Source organism: Anabrus simplex, chromosome 1, assembly GCF_040414725.1.
Source record: "Anabrus simplex isolate iqAnaSimp1 chromosome 1, ASM4041472v1, whole genome shotgun sequence".
In the NCBI taxonomy this organism is placed as follows: domain Eukaryota; kingdom Metazoa; phylum Arthropoda; class Insecta; order Orthoptera; family Tettigoniidae; genus Anabrus; species Anabrus simplex.
This window is the reverse complement of record NC_090265.1, coordinates 749,359,412-749,376,319: the sequence shown is the minus strand read 5'-3', so window position 1 is coordinate 749,376,319 and position 16,908 is coordinate 749,359,412. Positions and strand designations below refer to the sequence as shown.

General features: G+C 40.6%; 1 long non-coding RNA gene across 1 annotated transcript; it reads left to right on the top strand.

The window, feature by feature from the left end:
* The first annotated feature begins 727 nt into the window (after positions 1-727).
* On the top strand, positions 728-2,221 carry LOC137500811 (uncharacterized). Its single transcript, XR_011018253.1, has 3 exons — positions 728-1,062; positions 1,374-1,532; positions 1,820-2,221. It is a non-coding gene; the product is annotated as an uncharacterized lncRNA (long non-coding RNA).
* Positions 2,222-16,908: the final 14,687 nt, after the last annotated feature.

Here is a 16,908-nt window from a genome sequence, read left to right as displayed (position 1 = left end):
TCGCATCCGGGAGATAGTGGGTTCGAACCACACTGTCGGCAGCCCTGAAGATGGTTTTCCATGGTTTCCCATTTTCACACCAGGCAGATGTTGGGTCTGTACCTTAATTAAGGCCGCTTCCTTCCCATTCCTAGGCCTTTCCTGTCCCATCGTCACCATAAGACTTATCTGTGTCGGTGCGACATAAAGCAAATATCAAAAAAAAGTAATAATAATAATAAGGCCTGGCAAGGACAATCAGCTCTGATTTGGTTAATTTGTTATAATGGTCAACTCTAGGTGGTAGTGAAATATTCTTTGATGTTATCCAAGATATAATTTCAGATTTCAACCATGACATGTTCGGGTTTTTAGATGAAGGATTGACCATCATATGATATGGAGCTTGATCTATAACGACAGCCGACCTTTGAGGCAATAAACTCAGGATTTTCGCGAACCATTCTTCATAATAAGTCGAGTTCATTTCATTGTGGTGATCACCACTTCCTTTCTTGCCAATAAAACAAAGTTCTGCACCGTCAAGAAATCCTTCTTCACTTCCGATGTGTAAAATTGCTTTTCCCAGCTCCAGACGGTGTTTTGAACCCTCCACACCATCCATAAATTTGCTGAATGTACACTCTGTACAGATTATCGTTGTCAAAGTTGTTTTCATAGTATGGTTCTGTCCGCACCAGTTATCGTCTGTAAAGAAGATCTTGTAGCCCTGTGCTCTTAAGGGGGCTGTCACACAGGCTCGATCGAACGACTGCGATCGACCGACTAAGAAAACAAACCTACAGAGGGCAGTGGCACCAGTCACACAGCATCGATCGTCAGCGATCAACTACGAGCGATGAAGATCGACTGGTTTGTAAAAACAAACGTGTCCGTTTTTCAGTCGCAGTCGTTCGATAATGGCGGACGCAACATAGTCATCTGTTGATGAAATCGAAACATTAATTTGCTTAGTGTATGAAAACAAAGTGGTGTATAATCCTAGACTCCCTGGATATAGTAATAGGGAGACCGTGAATTTTGTATGGCATTCTATAGTGTGGAGAATTGGGACAAAAACTGGTAAGTAATTATTAGATTTATTACGATTATCTTATGAATAGTGTTATCTTAGATTATTTATTGATAAAGTATATTATACGGAATAGAGTGGTAAAATGAGTTACACTAGGAGAAGTAGTAATTATCATTCTTGTAACTTAATTGAAGAAATGTTTGGAAAACATAAGCAGTGCTTTCCTAACCTCCATCTCGTACCTAATGAAATGAATACCATTGTTTGCTTTAATGACAAATAAGTGTAGGCCTATGCCATAAGTAGGCCTACTACATGTATATTTTCTTTGTCACAATATTCTGATTCATTGTTTCAGGAAAAAGTTGTGCCAAAACATGGCAAATTCTGAGGGCTGGATATCGAACTTGGAGAGATAACATCCTCCCTCTCCTCCCAGGTTCTGCTGTACAGAAAACATAAAATGGGTCTACTTCAATGCCCTCAACTTTCTGGAACTCTTCATTGCTGGAAGAAGGTACAATTCTGTAATATTTATTTTTAAAAGTAGGCCTACATTACAGACCAGTGTTCTAGTTGTGAAAGAGTGAGGGGAAGATTCAGTCTGTAGGCCATAAGTTCCACCCATCTGTTCATTAATTTATCAGATATAACTGAAAGTAATATAATATAATCTAACCTAGCAATCATCTTACTAAAATAATTATTGAAAGTAACAATTTCTTAAACAGAAGGCTTGTGTCCAGACTAAAATGTAGCTCCAATTTAGAAGAATTGCATTAATATGTTGTTCATTTTTTTCAGTTCTATATCAAACACATGTATGGAAGTGGCACCTGGTGTATGAGAGCCTTTTCACCAAGCTGAAATATAGGAGGAGGAAGCAGAAATAATTTGTGTTGGAGGGGTTTAACTCCTACAGTTCAGAAATTACTGAAGGGACTTCAACTTCCAGTCCAGTGGCTTCTGCTTCTACAAACAGCTTTGCCAGCAGTTAAAAATAAAAGAAACAGAAATGTGAAAGTGACAGTGATGTGTTAAGTGAATATTTAGAAAAGATACTGAAAACTGAAAAGAAAATATAATCAATGTTATTTTTAGTGTCTTCATGATGACATGGAAAGAATGAGTGAACTAGGTCGAAGGGTTTTCAAAGTTAAAATTCAGAAACTGTTGTATACAGTGTTAGACCAAGAAAGAATCTAATAAAATTTTTCTTGAGAAATGTTCTACTTTTTAAATTAAATCATTTTTTGTTATACTTATCTATCAATATTTATTGGAATACTCAGTGAGTTATGTGTATTAGGACCTGATGGGAAAGAACCTTAACTCCAATTTTTATTAATTATTAGCATTATTACAACATCTTAATTTGTATATTTTATGTGGTAGAACAGGTATGGTTTACAAGGAAAGGAGTTTTTGAAATACATGTAGTAGGTCCTTTCTGTGTGTATGTAGTAAGCAGTTGTAAAGCACAGGTGGTCTGAAACCAGACCAGCGTATTGATAGTTCTGTCCAAGAGCTGACTTCCTTCTTACGGTATACTGTTGATCACAACTGCAAACTCATTGCACTAGGTTTGTACAGCACAGGTGGTCTGAAACCAGACCAGCGTATTGAGACTTCCTTCTTATGGTATACTGTTGATCGCAACTGCAAACTCATTGCACTAGGTTTGTACAGCACAGGTGGTCTGAAACCAGACCAGTGTAAAGACATTAGTAGTTTTGTCCAGGAGCTGACTGCCTTCTTACAGAATACTGTTGATCACAACTGCAAGCTCATTGCATTGGGTTTACTGCATCTGTGTTCAATGTTGCTTGCTATACTGCCATCCTGCGAGAATACACATCCTAAATACCTATTTGAAATTATCTACCTGTTCCAGTTTTGTATTCTCAACCTGACATTCAGTTCTATTTTATCTCATTCCAAGTACTCTCCTGCCATTGTACCTGTCTGCACCAGCAATCACTACTTGCATGTCTGTTACCGTACTTATAATTTATTAATAACATATAGGCCTACAACGGGCATCAAGGTAGACTGCTTATTTTATTTCTTGTGCTGTAGATCCATTAATATTAGATTGCACAGTTTCAATAGACCAAGTTGTTTGCATAGGACAAAATTCTTACTACAGTTATACCTGACAGAATCCCTCCCTGCCACCTTATAACTTTGTAACTTAGGTAGCCTTTATCTCCTCATTCCAAGTACTCTCCTGCCATTGTACCTGTCTGCACCAGCAATCACTACTTTCATGTCTGTTACCGTACTTATAATTTATTAATAACATATAGGCCTACAGAGGGCATCAAGGTAGACTGATTATTTTATTTCTTGTACTGTAGATCCATTAATATTAGATTGCACAGTTTCAATAGACCAAGTTGTTTGCATAGGACAAAATTCTTATTGCAGTTATACCTGACAGAATCCCTCCCTGCCACCTTATAACTTTGTAACTTAGGTAGCCTTTATCTCCTCATTCCAAGTACTCTCCTGCCATTGTACCTGTCTGCACCAGCGATCACTACTTTCATGTCTGTTACTGTACTTATAATTTATTAATAACATATAGGCCTACAGAGGGCATCAAGGTAGACTGATTATTTTATTTCTTGTGCTGTAGATCCATATAAACAATGAAAAACAAAGATGAAAAATTCATTTGTAACTATTTTGACAGATGTTTCCACCAAAGTTTTGTAGATTTTAATCTACAACATAAAAAACTGTATTTTGTGTGATGTGATATTAAGGGAATATGATGGCAGAATATGTACATTATTTATAAAAAATATATTCATATGACAGTTACATGCTTGTAATAAAAGGTTGAGTAGATTAATTACCCTGTAAGTCAATCCAAGATCTTACAAGGCCCATACACCCTACTCTGTCAAACATTCATTTATATAATTGGTATTTACAAACAGTTTTGACGTAGGCAATGTAAGATATAGCAAAATTAAATCATTTACCACCTGAGGCCTAAATAACATTTTACTGTAGACGGCAATAGTAGTCTATTTAGTTGTTAGAAAGGCATACTCTTCACTTCTAAAAATAGAAGGCAAGGTGCTTGTTATTAGCAGCTATTATTTTTTTGCAGTGGTTGGTTCTCATTTTTGGTGAAATTGAAGGCAAAGTTTTCATTTTCCTTGAACTGATTCATAAGGAAAGTATTTCAGGATGGATAGATAGGCTTGGTCATGTTCATATCAGTAAAGAAGTTACATATGAACAATACACAGAAAGGCAAAATCAACATTGAGGTAAGAAAGAGAGTCCTACCAGACCTTTGCGGAAAAAGTTGTTACTCTGTACCAGGGAGTTTACCAGTAACTTGGATGGAAGTGCAGGATTTATATTAATTGGCTTATTATTGCCAAGTGAGCAATTAGATCAGCTTGCCAGTGCAAAGTTTGGGGAGACAGTACTTTATGCTTAGTGATGAGGGTAATAAACAAGACCTTGTGTGTAATTTACATGTAGTTTTGACAAGTATCAGTCTATTACACTGCCAACGTACTTATTAGAACAATATTCCAGAAGCTATTCCTATAGTTATTAAGCTAGTGTACAGAGCACTAGCCTCACCTGAACTCCTCAAGAAATGTACACATATGTGAATACACAGAATCCTAAAGAGAATTTACTTTGGAAGAGATGTCCATAGACAACCTTTCTTCACAGCCATTTGGTAAAATTAGCTGCTGTAGTCTTCAATGATATAAATTAAGACAGGATTGTCATTCTTGCAAAGTTTGGATATGGACCTGGATTCTACAGAAATTGAGCAACATGCTTGTCATGAAAGCAATATGATACTATTCTGAACATGGCACAATAACAAAGAAGAGGAGAGGCAACAAGAGATTTGCAGAGGATCATGAGGGAGAGAAACAGTGTAAGGAACTCCATTGCTTTTATCATTTTCACAATATTCAGAGCATATGTGCATTTTTCTTTCTTTCAAAATTATTTACAGGATTGTAATGAAACTTGACACACTATTTCTACATTAGGTAATGTAAATTTTGACTGGAAGCATTTCTTGATATGTCTATTATTTTGGTAGGTGGGATCTCACCAAGTGGCATGAAAAAAAAAAAAAAAAAAAAAGCTGTTAACCTCCATCTAATAAACACCTCAAAATATCATTTGAAAAGACAGTAATTATGCCCCAGGATCCAGCATCATTAAAACAAATAAGCATAAATGGTATTAGTCTTAATATTTGAAATACAATGAGCCACTTTTGTGAGGCTTTTGTTGGAATTTTCACCCTGTCAACAATTCTGGCTGTAGTGCTCTATGAATGGCATCATATATAATAGGAACAAATCCACTGATGTATTGTGAGCAATCCTAAATCTGTATGAGTCACCGATGTCCAGAAACCTGTAGGCCTAAATAAATATATTTCCACTGTTGATGGTAGCACCTTCAAATTATGAATTCAAATTGATGTACATAACAGTTTTCAGTCCTTTTTATCAATACTTTATTAGAATCCTGCAGAATGCCACTAATCTTTTATTTGATATATTTTGCCACGGACATACAGTAGTTGTTTCGAAGGTGAACATCACTTTTGACTTTAAACCTAAAAAAATCGTTGTGAATATTGAATTTAACGATAGTGTCAGCCTTTCCTCAGAACTTATACTTTTCCTGTAATTTGTTTGCCTGATGTTTATTATTGACTTCATTTTTCCTCTAATTCCTTATACCGTAATTATTGATGGGCATTCGGTACTAGTTCCTGAATTTTTCTTCGTCATTCCGCAACGAAGGCACACTTTGGTGGAATTCTCCATGGCTCTTTACCTTGTCCACTGCGATCGTCTGGTTCTTTCCTTTCTCCTAATATATTCATAGGTTAGAATCATATTTCCACCCGAATTATCGCTTTCACAACACATTCTTTTTCTCTCGTGAATATGAATACATCTGTAGCCTGTACGGTACTGGGCGGGAGTATCAGCTGTTTCCGTGCAGTCGATCCCTCTCGATCGATGAGCAGTGTGACAAGGTAAATGAATTTAGTCGTTAGTACTCGATGCCAGTTGGTCGCTCTTGATCGTTCGATGCCCTGTGTGACAGCGGGCTAAGTCTCTAATTCGTCTAAAGTAGGTATGTCGGGATGCAGCAACTGTGGCGAAATAAAATTAAAGGTTGAAAGTAAACGAAAAGCTGTGTTCGTTGCGCGCGTGATTACTACTGAACGCGGCAACACTGCGCCCGATTTCACCACCCGGCCTGCTCTTAATCGCACGGTCCGGCGTACACAAAACCTTCTTTCAATATTACTCTTAATAAATTCGGTACCACACTGTACGGTTACAGTTGTTGTAGTTTCTGATAACCATTATTGAGTGCTTCAAAACAAGCCCAAGTTTACTGCTGTGCGTTTATCCTGGGCTGAGGAAGAGTTGCTTTAGAAAAATGATAAGAGCTTTCTTCGGGGTGGTTGAAAAAAATTGTAACTTGAGTATTACACTACAAATACATGTTGTTATAACATATAAAAATTTCATTATCATCAGACAAGTAGTTTCCCTTGTATATATTCCTAAGTGAGCGCTTCCTAGAGAAGAGGCCAAAAACCCTGGCAATATTTATTACAACCACAAATAAAAAATATTTAATGTACGTCGAAAACAATGCGTCTTATATACGCTATACAAGGAAAATGTTGGTATAACTCGCATTACAATAGGCCTATTGGTTCGTTTGTAATTAAAGCCTAAACTCGGGTGTCCATAATAAACAGTCCGACAGTAGTGACAATTTTGGTCATTGTATAAACTAAGTTGTCTGGACAAACGCTGTGATTTTGCGGGAGTAGTACATTTAGGTTCAGCACTATTTAATAACAGCATAAAACGCGCGACGCAATATTACTGCGTCAGTATCTTCCCCTCGTTTTCTCTCCACGTAATACTACTGCGGCCGTCCCGTAAGTGCTGCTGTTTCTTGACACAGACCATTAAAGTTTCAGACTTCGAACTTAGCATGTGCTAGTTCCACATTACAATTGTTTGGGTGACAATCACGTTCGAATCCTGTCCTTCTAAACATGGCACAATCGAACAGTAAATGGTCCACCGTTTGTGAAGATCCACAAAAGCACAAGTAATCGCCTGCAATGTTAATTTTCAAGCGTTCAAAGTAGCACTTAAACTTTCCATGGCGAGAGAGAAACAATGAATTCGGGCACTAAATGTTTTGCACTGGAGTCGGCTATATATATCGGGGAATATAATTTTCTTGCGACATACCCCTTTGTACTTGATGTCCAGAGGTTGTTCCACTGTATTGTTAGATGTTTTTTTATTTGGGCTTTTGTACAGCTTGGGGGTGATTTGTATGTTGGATAAGGACGGGCTCTTCATTTCCAGGAGAACCGGTGAGTTCTCGGATCCAGGAAAGACAGACGCATTGTGCTTGTCCTTGATTGTGTTGCAACGCAGTCTGCGTGTTATTGTTGTGTTCACACCACTCCACAGCAGACTTTATGGCGCATAGCTCGGCTTTAGCAGCTGGATGACAATTTGTATTTGGCTGAAAACACTTCCCTGTTATTCTCGTAGACAATTAACGGACATCCGACTTTGTCAGAGTCAGTGTAAGTAGGTGTGCGAGCGTAGATATAGTAGTCATGGTTGAGCGAGCAGCTATTGCAAACGTAAGTCTAGAAGTTACTAGTGTGACTGGATTCCAGCAATCCGGTTCTTCTCCACTGTGGTTTCAAGAACTGGTGCAGGCGGTGTTATGTTTTTCTTCATTAACGTGAGTTCGGCCTTCCGATGGCAGTAAAGAACAGGGGTTCCATTCCATCGATGACAAGGGCTGCTTGCGTGGATATTGTGCGACAGGAGCGAGAAATTCGAAGGACGATTCCTCTCTTAATCTTGCCCTTATCCCACTGCTTTTCGAGTGCAGAACGAAACGATGAAGCACAATACAGTACTAGTGGAAAAAAGGTTGTGTAATATACGTAGGTGGATCAAAAGGTTAGTTGCCCTAACGCGCCGCAGCAGCGCGCTGTGTGTCGCAAACGTGGGCACAGAGGAGAAAGGAACAGACACTGCCCACACGTCCGTTATGCAGGTCGCTGTGGTGTCTCGTCTAGTATTGTGTGAATAGCGGACAAATGCAATGGCGCGTCAAATGGACGTTCACTCCAAATATGAGGTGCGTGCGACAATCCGATTCCTATGGGCCAAAAGGAAGAATTGCACGGACATTCATTATTAAATTAGTGCTGTGTATGGGGAGCGGGCCATTTCTCGGCAAGGTATTGTAAAGTGGTGTCAGCAATTCGAAGCCGGACGCACGGATATCACGGACAACCATCGCGAAGGCAGGCACGCAACGACCAGGACCCGTGCAAAGGTCAACAGTGTGAATGCGATCATAAGAAATAACCGGCGCATTAAACTGAGAGAAATCGCGACGCAGCTGAACATGTCGTATGGCACTGTGTTCGCCATTGTTCACGAGGACCTTGGATATCGTAAGCTGTGTCAAAGATGGGTCCCACGTCTTCTCACCGATGAGCACAAGGGACAACGTTTCCAATCCTCCCTGGTATATTTGCAACGCTATGCCCCAGACGGCAACGGGTTTCTGCGGCGAATCGTCACAGGCGACGAAACGTGGGTCCACCACGTCACCCCGGAAACGAAGAGAACATCAATGGAATGGGTGCACTCCGCATCACCACAACGAAAGAAGGCCAAGGTTCAACCTTCAGCCGGTAAGGTTATGGCGACAGTGTTCTTTGACATGGAGGGTTTGCTGCACGTGGAATTCATGCCGAAAGGAACGACGATCAACGCGGCGTCGTATTGTCAAACGTTGCACCGGTTGGGTAAAGCGATTAAAGAGAAGCGCCGGGAGAAATTGAGCGCCTGTGTGATTTTGTTGCACGATAACGCAACACCTCATAAGGCCCGCCAAACGAGAGAACTGCTGCAGCGTTTCAAGTGGGAGGTCTGGCAACATCCACACTACAGTCCCGACCTAGCGCCGTGTGACTTTCATCTGTTCCGTAAGCTCAAAACGGAGCTCGGTGGTCGACGTTTCCAGACCGATGAGGAGGCGAAGGCCGCTGTCTCCGAGTGGTTGCAGAACGCTGGAGGAAATTTCTATGCATCCGGCATCGACAAGTTGGTTGTGCGTTTGCAGAAATGTTTGGAGTCTCTTGGAAACTATGTGGAAAAGTGACGTCACAGTGTATGTCGTTATAGTCGTGTTGCCGTTGTATAGGTGGTGTAATAAATGGCCATAACTGGGAAGTGCAACTTATTTTTTGATCTGCCTCGTATAATGAGGAGTACTTCTGAGTTTATTCCCCATGTTGGCTTGCATGCAGTAGCAATGGCGTGAAAAAAAGTATCAGATTTAAGCTTTAGTGTATTGAAATGTATCCTAAAAGTTAAATTTTTGTCCAGTAGGGCCCCCAGATATAAACGTTGATCTTCTAGTGCGATTTCCTGACCGTTCATCTTGAGTTGTGACTTTATCAGGTTTCTTTTTCTCGTGGCAACCATAGCCTTAGTTTTCAGTGGACTAACTGCAGATTGTTTTTGGATACCCAGTCGAACAGAATATGTGTTCACTCGAGTACTTGAGTCAGCGTCATTGTCAGCGTACGCAACAATCTTGCAGTCCATGGGAAGAGGTACTTTGAGGACGTCATCATACAAGATATTCCAAAATCCTCGGCTGCAGGGTATCCTTTGTTGATGTATTTAGTTCAAATTGCTGTTTCGTTTTCCTGTTGCTGAAGTAAGTTTGAATGATTTTGTACAGATTGCATGGGCATTGCTTTTGCTATAGTTGATATAAAATTTTCGGCAGTGAGGAAGAGTTTAGTATCACTTAATTCAGTGGCTCTCGTGAATCTTTAAAGAAGTTGCTAAACATGTGAATATTATCCCTTCAGTCGTGTGTCAGATGGAAGTGAAAATTCTGCCGAAAATGTTAGAAGTCGTGTTCACAATAATTCGTAGTGAATAGTCGTATAATGAAGCACTTAATAACTGCTAACACTCTAGGCAGTCATGTTTGTTATGACAATACTAGCAACAAACAATGAAGCTTTCCCTACAAATTCGGGAAAACCAAGGCCATCAGTATCACGTGGTTTATGCTATGCAGAGTTTTCAATAGAACGGTGTGAAATAGAAAAACTTCACTCACGTAGGTCCTCTGATGAATGGAGATCAGTAGCCCTCGCGCGGATTTCATCTGAGCAAGGAAGGCTGTGACTGCGGTGAACCGTCTGCGGGACTGTTGACAACATTCAGACATCATGTTTTAATTTGTACTTAATTCTCCCCATTTCTATGGTGTGTTTCTCCTTTTATTCTTTTAATATTATTTGGTTTTCTAAATTACTCGTTGTGTTTTAACATATTCTTTGTTCCTCAGTGTGTGGCATAAGCTAAATAAATATATTAGTTTAAGTGTCCCCACTTAACGAAAGAAGGGAATCACCACATACTACAGTCAAGAGCCAGTGATCTGGTATTGAATCTGTGAACATGTCACGACGGATGAATGCCCTCTTCTGACGTCGATCAAAGACGCGAGCTAACTTTAGATTGTCAAAACAAACAATGGTTATATCACACGATGACAAGACAAAGTTGTTTTGAAAATATAACTCTTGTGTTAAAAATACTCAGCTTGTGTTTCACAAGCTATCTTTGTCCATCTGTTCCTTGGGGAAATACTTTCTGCTGTACTCTGTCACATAATCTATTAAAATAGAAATGTTCAACTTCATACTCATAAAGTTAACATTAGCTACATTATATTTAAGGTAATACGCCCGCCTTGTAGCCATGATCGTTAAGGCGTCAAGTCTATACGACCTGACGGTTCGAGTCCCGTTGGTGGAAAATTATGTTCACCATCAGAATGTTGGTCGACAGGATAGGAGAGATAATGGTATATAATTTCTAATCACGGGATTGCCTGTCAAAAGCTTGGATTAAATTCCAAATCTCTGCGCGGTGTTGAGAAGGAGTGAAGGCATATGACGCTGCTGATGATGATAGAGACGTTAAGTCTTGAACAGACCGCTTGGTGTTATTGGACAGGAGTAGGCTACGTGCAGACACTAAGTTTCCCTCTCTGCCTACCTCAGTGGCATTCTCAAATGCCACCCATACGTGGAGGTCACCCATGGGTATCAAATAGAAAGCCCTGAAGTAGGCGAGCCGAATAAGTCCTCGGACAATCCGGGCACCAAACGCCATAAATAAATAAATAAATAAATAAATAAATAAATAAATAAATAAATAAATAAATAAATAAATAAATAAATAAATAAATAAATAAATAAAGGCAATTACGTTTTGTTCAATTACCTGCCCGTCCTTCACGACTTAGTATTTCTAATTGAAGCAATAATGCCATCTAAGGGACATGAGTGACAGCAGACCGAGCGACTAGTCTACGCGCTTCGATCCACGTAGCTGTGAAGATGACCCTCTGCTGGAAAGCGTGAGATCAGTTTCCGCCTTTCCCCATTTTCATACAGTCGCTTTCTTCCCCGGTGCGATGTAAAAACCTCACTCGTACATTTTTTCGAGTACACGGAAAAGCAGAGAATTGTGGATATGGTTTTGGACTTAGCGAGTTCATATCCACAATTCTATGCTTAGAGTGAAGAATCATCCATTGCATCCAGTTGAGGATGTAGATACTGCCCTCACTCCTCATCTGTGTCGTTTACGAATTTCGCTCGTAACCATCATAAATGGAGTGACGTGCTCCATCTTGAATGTACGCGGTTCACCGAGGTAAAAAGCTCTTCGGAGTACAACAAACTGTGCCATGTCCTCCGCTCTGGTGTGTTGTTAGGCGAGCATTGTCGGCTGTAATCGAGCTGAGAGCTCGCGTTCTCGTATCAGCTTGTAACTGATCGCCATGATTACAATGGTGCATGGAAATCAACGACGCTATTCCAACAGTAAAGAGGAAGCGGCAACACCCCGTCCCTCTTTACCAAGTAATAGCGAGTTGTTCTCCTACTTCGGCCAAGCTCCTCTCTTGCTCATCTCTAGTTCTCTTCTCAATTTTAGCGAGTCTTCCTTTTCCGTACCTTCGCTATTAGGAAGGTCAGATGTTCTCATCAAGGATATTTTTCCTCTATTAAAACACTATCGCCGATACATTTTGGGAGACGCTGGGATGAAAAAGGTGGTGGTGGTGATTATTGTTTTAAGGCGAAGTACAACTGGGCTATATCCTCTATTAACAGTAATCATAGGGAGACGGGAAGGGGACCGACACTTCCAAGAATGAAGATATCGGCCAAAGAAACACGAGCGTCACGAAGGGAGTGAAAACGAAAGACGTCCTAGGCCTCGCACAGCCTGACGTCGCTTGCCCTCCCACCACCTCGTCAACTACAGGGACTCAGTCGACCGATCTGCTTCCCTACAGACCAACGCTCCAAGAATGGCTGTTTTATAGACCGTGCAGGAAACAGCGCCAGTATTTGCCTGCTGTGAAAATGGGGAAAATTATCTTCAGAGCTGCTGCCAGCTCCGGTATGCAAGCTTACAGTCACGTTACCCTAACCTCGCAGCCAATTCACTCCCTTTATAAACTTTACTCTTTGTTCTAACACAAATAATACTCCAGGCAGGTTTCATCCACCCAGAGTTTATGCGATGTGTGTCGTCTTTGGAGATATTTAAAATCTTCAACTTCACTGAGCGGCATACACATATTCAGTCTTCTGTCTAGTGTTTATCAGCCTACATGATCCAGCATCCTCTCCTGCTGGTCAGCTGTCATATGACCAGGCGAGAGTTGTGAAATTTACCTCAGGTGAGTGCTTATCGGTTGTGATAATGTTAGCTGTAGGGCGTAGCTTACCCAGTGACCTGTTACAGGCCAATTACCATATTGTTGACGTATTTCAGTAGCCGGAAATGATAGCTAGCTGCAGGCTGTGTTATTAATCCCCATTTAATCAAGAACAAGGTCACGTACACCTTCACACAGACAGATTTACCACTTCTGAGCAGCGAAGACTGGAATCCCTTTCACATTTCTGCCAGAATCCTCCGTTCCACCTCTCCATTCCCTTGTGCCTTGTGACCACTTCTGACGTTTACGAAGGCTTGGATGTCTGTAATTTCCTTTTCCTTCCTCGATATTTATGTTCATTTGCCCATACATAATGAGGTCTCCAGTTTCGATATGAGCCGTCTGAAGAGATCAAGGTACGAAAAAGAATGAGAAAAGGTGTCCTCGATTTAATCCTTCTGACGTGAATAATATTATCTTTAACAATAATCTATATTTTAAATGCAAAATTAAGATAATACAACAGAGTCATCAAACCACAGGCACTTTATGCATTCGAAATCCTGATAACTGGTGGCAGGTCACAAATAACAAGACCTAGAAAAGCTAGAGAGGAAAATTCTCAAAGAAAAATCCTGAGTTAGACTCAAGTAGAATCAACTATGAGACGCTTAATCCCACTATGTGTGGGTTATTTTAAATGACTTGATAAAATAATGAACTGCGTAAATATTTTATTTTGAAGTTCCCTATAAATATATTTCATATTCCGTTTACTCTTGAATTGATGACATCAGTGCAATGGCTGAGAAATATTAGCGAGCTAGTGCTGCAATTACGAATGATCAGGCCGTCATGCAGTTCCACAGAATGCGCGCCGTCTTGGCCCACATACCTGAGTGTTCTGCGCCGGTTGGCTATTAAATAGCATCTTTATATGCGAGGTCCCTTGCCAGATGGCCTAGTTCCACGGTGTGAAATACTGCGAGCAGGAAATAGTGAACACGTGCCTCAGAACAAGAACTTCTCTCTGCGAGAGACCAGCGAGCTGGAGCGGGCTAGATACTTCTGTGTCTTAATCCGATAAAAATAAAACTGTTAGTATTTAAAGGATTAAGAATTAATTAATTTCTAAAGGATTTATATCTTCAAAATACAAAAGTTTAGCCCAGTGGGAAGCATTTATCCAACATCTAAACGCGGTGTCTGAAGGTATGCACTCTGTGGGAGAAAGGAAAAGCCGACTGCTTCCGTAATTTGAGCATTGCTGCGGTAAAATCAACAACAGAAACAACTAACAAAGCTTTCCGGGAAAGGCTAAGAAACGAGGAGTTCAAGGAAAGGTAAATGCTCTTCACGCAGCACCCTCAACGAAATAAGTGGTTCGCAGAAAGGTATGTCTTTCAACATCAGAATGAACTGAAAGCATCAAAATGATGGCAGACGTGGCTCCAGTAAGAAGCCAGGAGAACGCGGTGAGACTGAAACTTTAGGACGTATTCTCGGCTACTGTCCATTCGGCTCATTGCTTAGGAATACTCGCGATCCCACAATGGGATGTACATGAAGATGTGAAGCCATCGATAAACAGAGAGCAACATTGGGCCAAGCGGTGCAGCAGTCTGAGAAGCGGGCAATTTAAGTTCCATTTTCCAATTATATCATGGAGAAACGACCGTAAACTCAGTTACCGTCTACGGATTGTTAGTGGGTGCACCGGGGATGAAGAGGTTTACTCTCTAGCCACGATTTGCGAGGCGGTTGTGCACAGGTCCGTGTTTCTTCTAAGGAACCACTTATATTCTAAAACAAAACTCGTGCAATACTGTGTCCTATGGCAAACCCGTTTAGGGTCAGATTCCTGAATAAAGGATTATAAGCCGACTGTGACAACAAGTCGGCTAAAGGACGCTGTTTCGACAAATTGCGTCGTATTCCGCGATCGGTACATCATAAGGGGCAGACGTCAGAACGGAGTGCCTATAGTAATTGTTCGACGTTAGTTCCAGTTTATGAAGATTAATGACATGCATATCAATACAGCCGACGTGATGCTGCGGAGATCGCCACGATTCACTGAAAAGTACGGAAATACAATTTCCCGTGATCATGAACTGGTAAGAAATTGCCAGCGGTCAGCTCTGAGCTGCAGCACGTAAGGAGCTCACACACTGTCAGCAGATAATATAATACTTCATAAAGGAGTTTCACGCATGATCTGCTCGCTAAATGATGTAAAGTTTAGGAAGAGGTTGATATTGACATAGAAGGTGATCGTGGAAAAATTATTGTTGGTTTGCTAGCTACTATAACCAACAGTGGTCATTTATATTTACAACCAGCTGTAGCTGACGGGACAAAGTTATCTGACTCCACAGCTACCTTCTGCCAATACTCAGGAATGCTGTTTTACTCGGGACACAGTAGAAGAAAGAAATCACATCACAACAATGGTCAATGTAAGTAGTAGGACAGTGTATGTTCTAAAACAATGGGTGCTGCGTCAGCATCTTCCCACTAGGTCACTGACCCCTGACCATTCGAGTAGTATGGCAATGGACGTTCTATATCCGAGTAGTAACCCAATGAACGTTCAATGCGTACGTGAGCAAGTCTAACCTCACAGACGCCATTTTGATGTTGAGTAGTTAGCTTACGTGCATTCTATAGCTGAGTAGTAAGCCAATGTACGTTCTATGCCCGAGGAGTAAGCCAATGTACGTTCTAAACCACTATACACGGAATAAGATCATATCCTTGTGTACATGAGAAAGCCTATCCTCACAGACATCACTGGGGGGGCCTAATTGATTTGGGGTGCTTTACGTCTCCACCCGACGGACAAATAACCATCAACAGCGTTATATGCCCGCACTGCGGAGAGGATTGGAAGGCTTTTGGGGCAAACAATTAGAAACTGTATACCACTACCTACCTTACCCTGCCGGGTTGAATGGCTCAGACGGTTGAGACGCTGGCCTTCCCGTCGCAAACTTTGCCTTACCCTATGCACGACCCTCCTCTTCCTCCTCGTCATCCTCCTAAAACGCATCTCTCCGACGGGACTGAGCATGTGGCATACTAAGGTTTAACATACAGCGATGACGTCGACATGGTTATGCATGTTTAACCCTTGTTCGTTGTCAGGTACCGCTCTAGTAAATTCAAGCCTTTACAGATGGTATAAGTGTGAATATTTTCTTTAGTCTCTGAGATACTGTGACAGAGAGTAGAGCGCTCTATTAATTCATCACAAGAACATTAATAGTTGATGTACAAGGCTTTAAAGTGAACGGCAACAAATTTGTGTTCAAAGAGGCTGTGTTATATTGCACTGTGTTGTGACGCCAAAATTCGTCATCTTAGTGTTTAGCCCAACTTTCCCTTACTGTTTGCAAACTCATGAAGAAAAAAAGCAGACAAATGGATAGACAAAATGTAGCTGTGCAGTGGGAAGAAAATGGAATACCTTAACGCTTTTCATCTATGATCATGAACGCACATTTGTCATGAGCAGATTTTATTTTTTAAAGGGATGTGTAAAAAGGAATCCACCATCAACATGTGAAATTATCGACATGCATGATTTCATCGCAAACTTTGCCTTACCTCATGTTTAGACTTGTTCGTTATCAAGGTCACTCTCTAGTAAACTCAAGCCTTTATGGATGCTAGAAGTGAGAATATTTACGATATGTGTGAGTAGGCAAAGGAAATGCAATAAGAAGAACATTTTAAAGAAAGATTTATTGTGTAATTATTTAGAAAATTAAACAAACTACTACCGGTGAAACTAGAAAATAAATAAAACAACAAAACACAGATCTACATTTACATGCAAACTTGAGGACATTATAAATTCCTGAGAAATTTAAAAAGCTAATATTTAATCTCCAGACCGGAAACACAACAAAATTAGAAACTGTAACTGGAAAGACAGCCACATTAAGCCAAAAAGGGGGTGCTATGCAGGGCTCACCTCTTTCTCCCTGTCTCTACAATCTATCGACAGATCATATTTTAACCGAACTAATTGA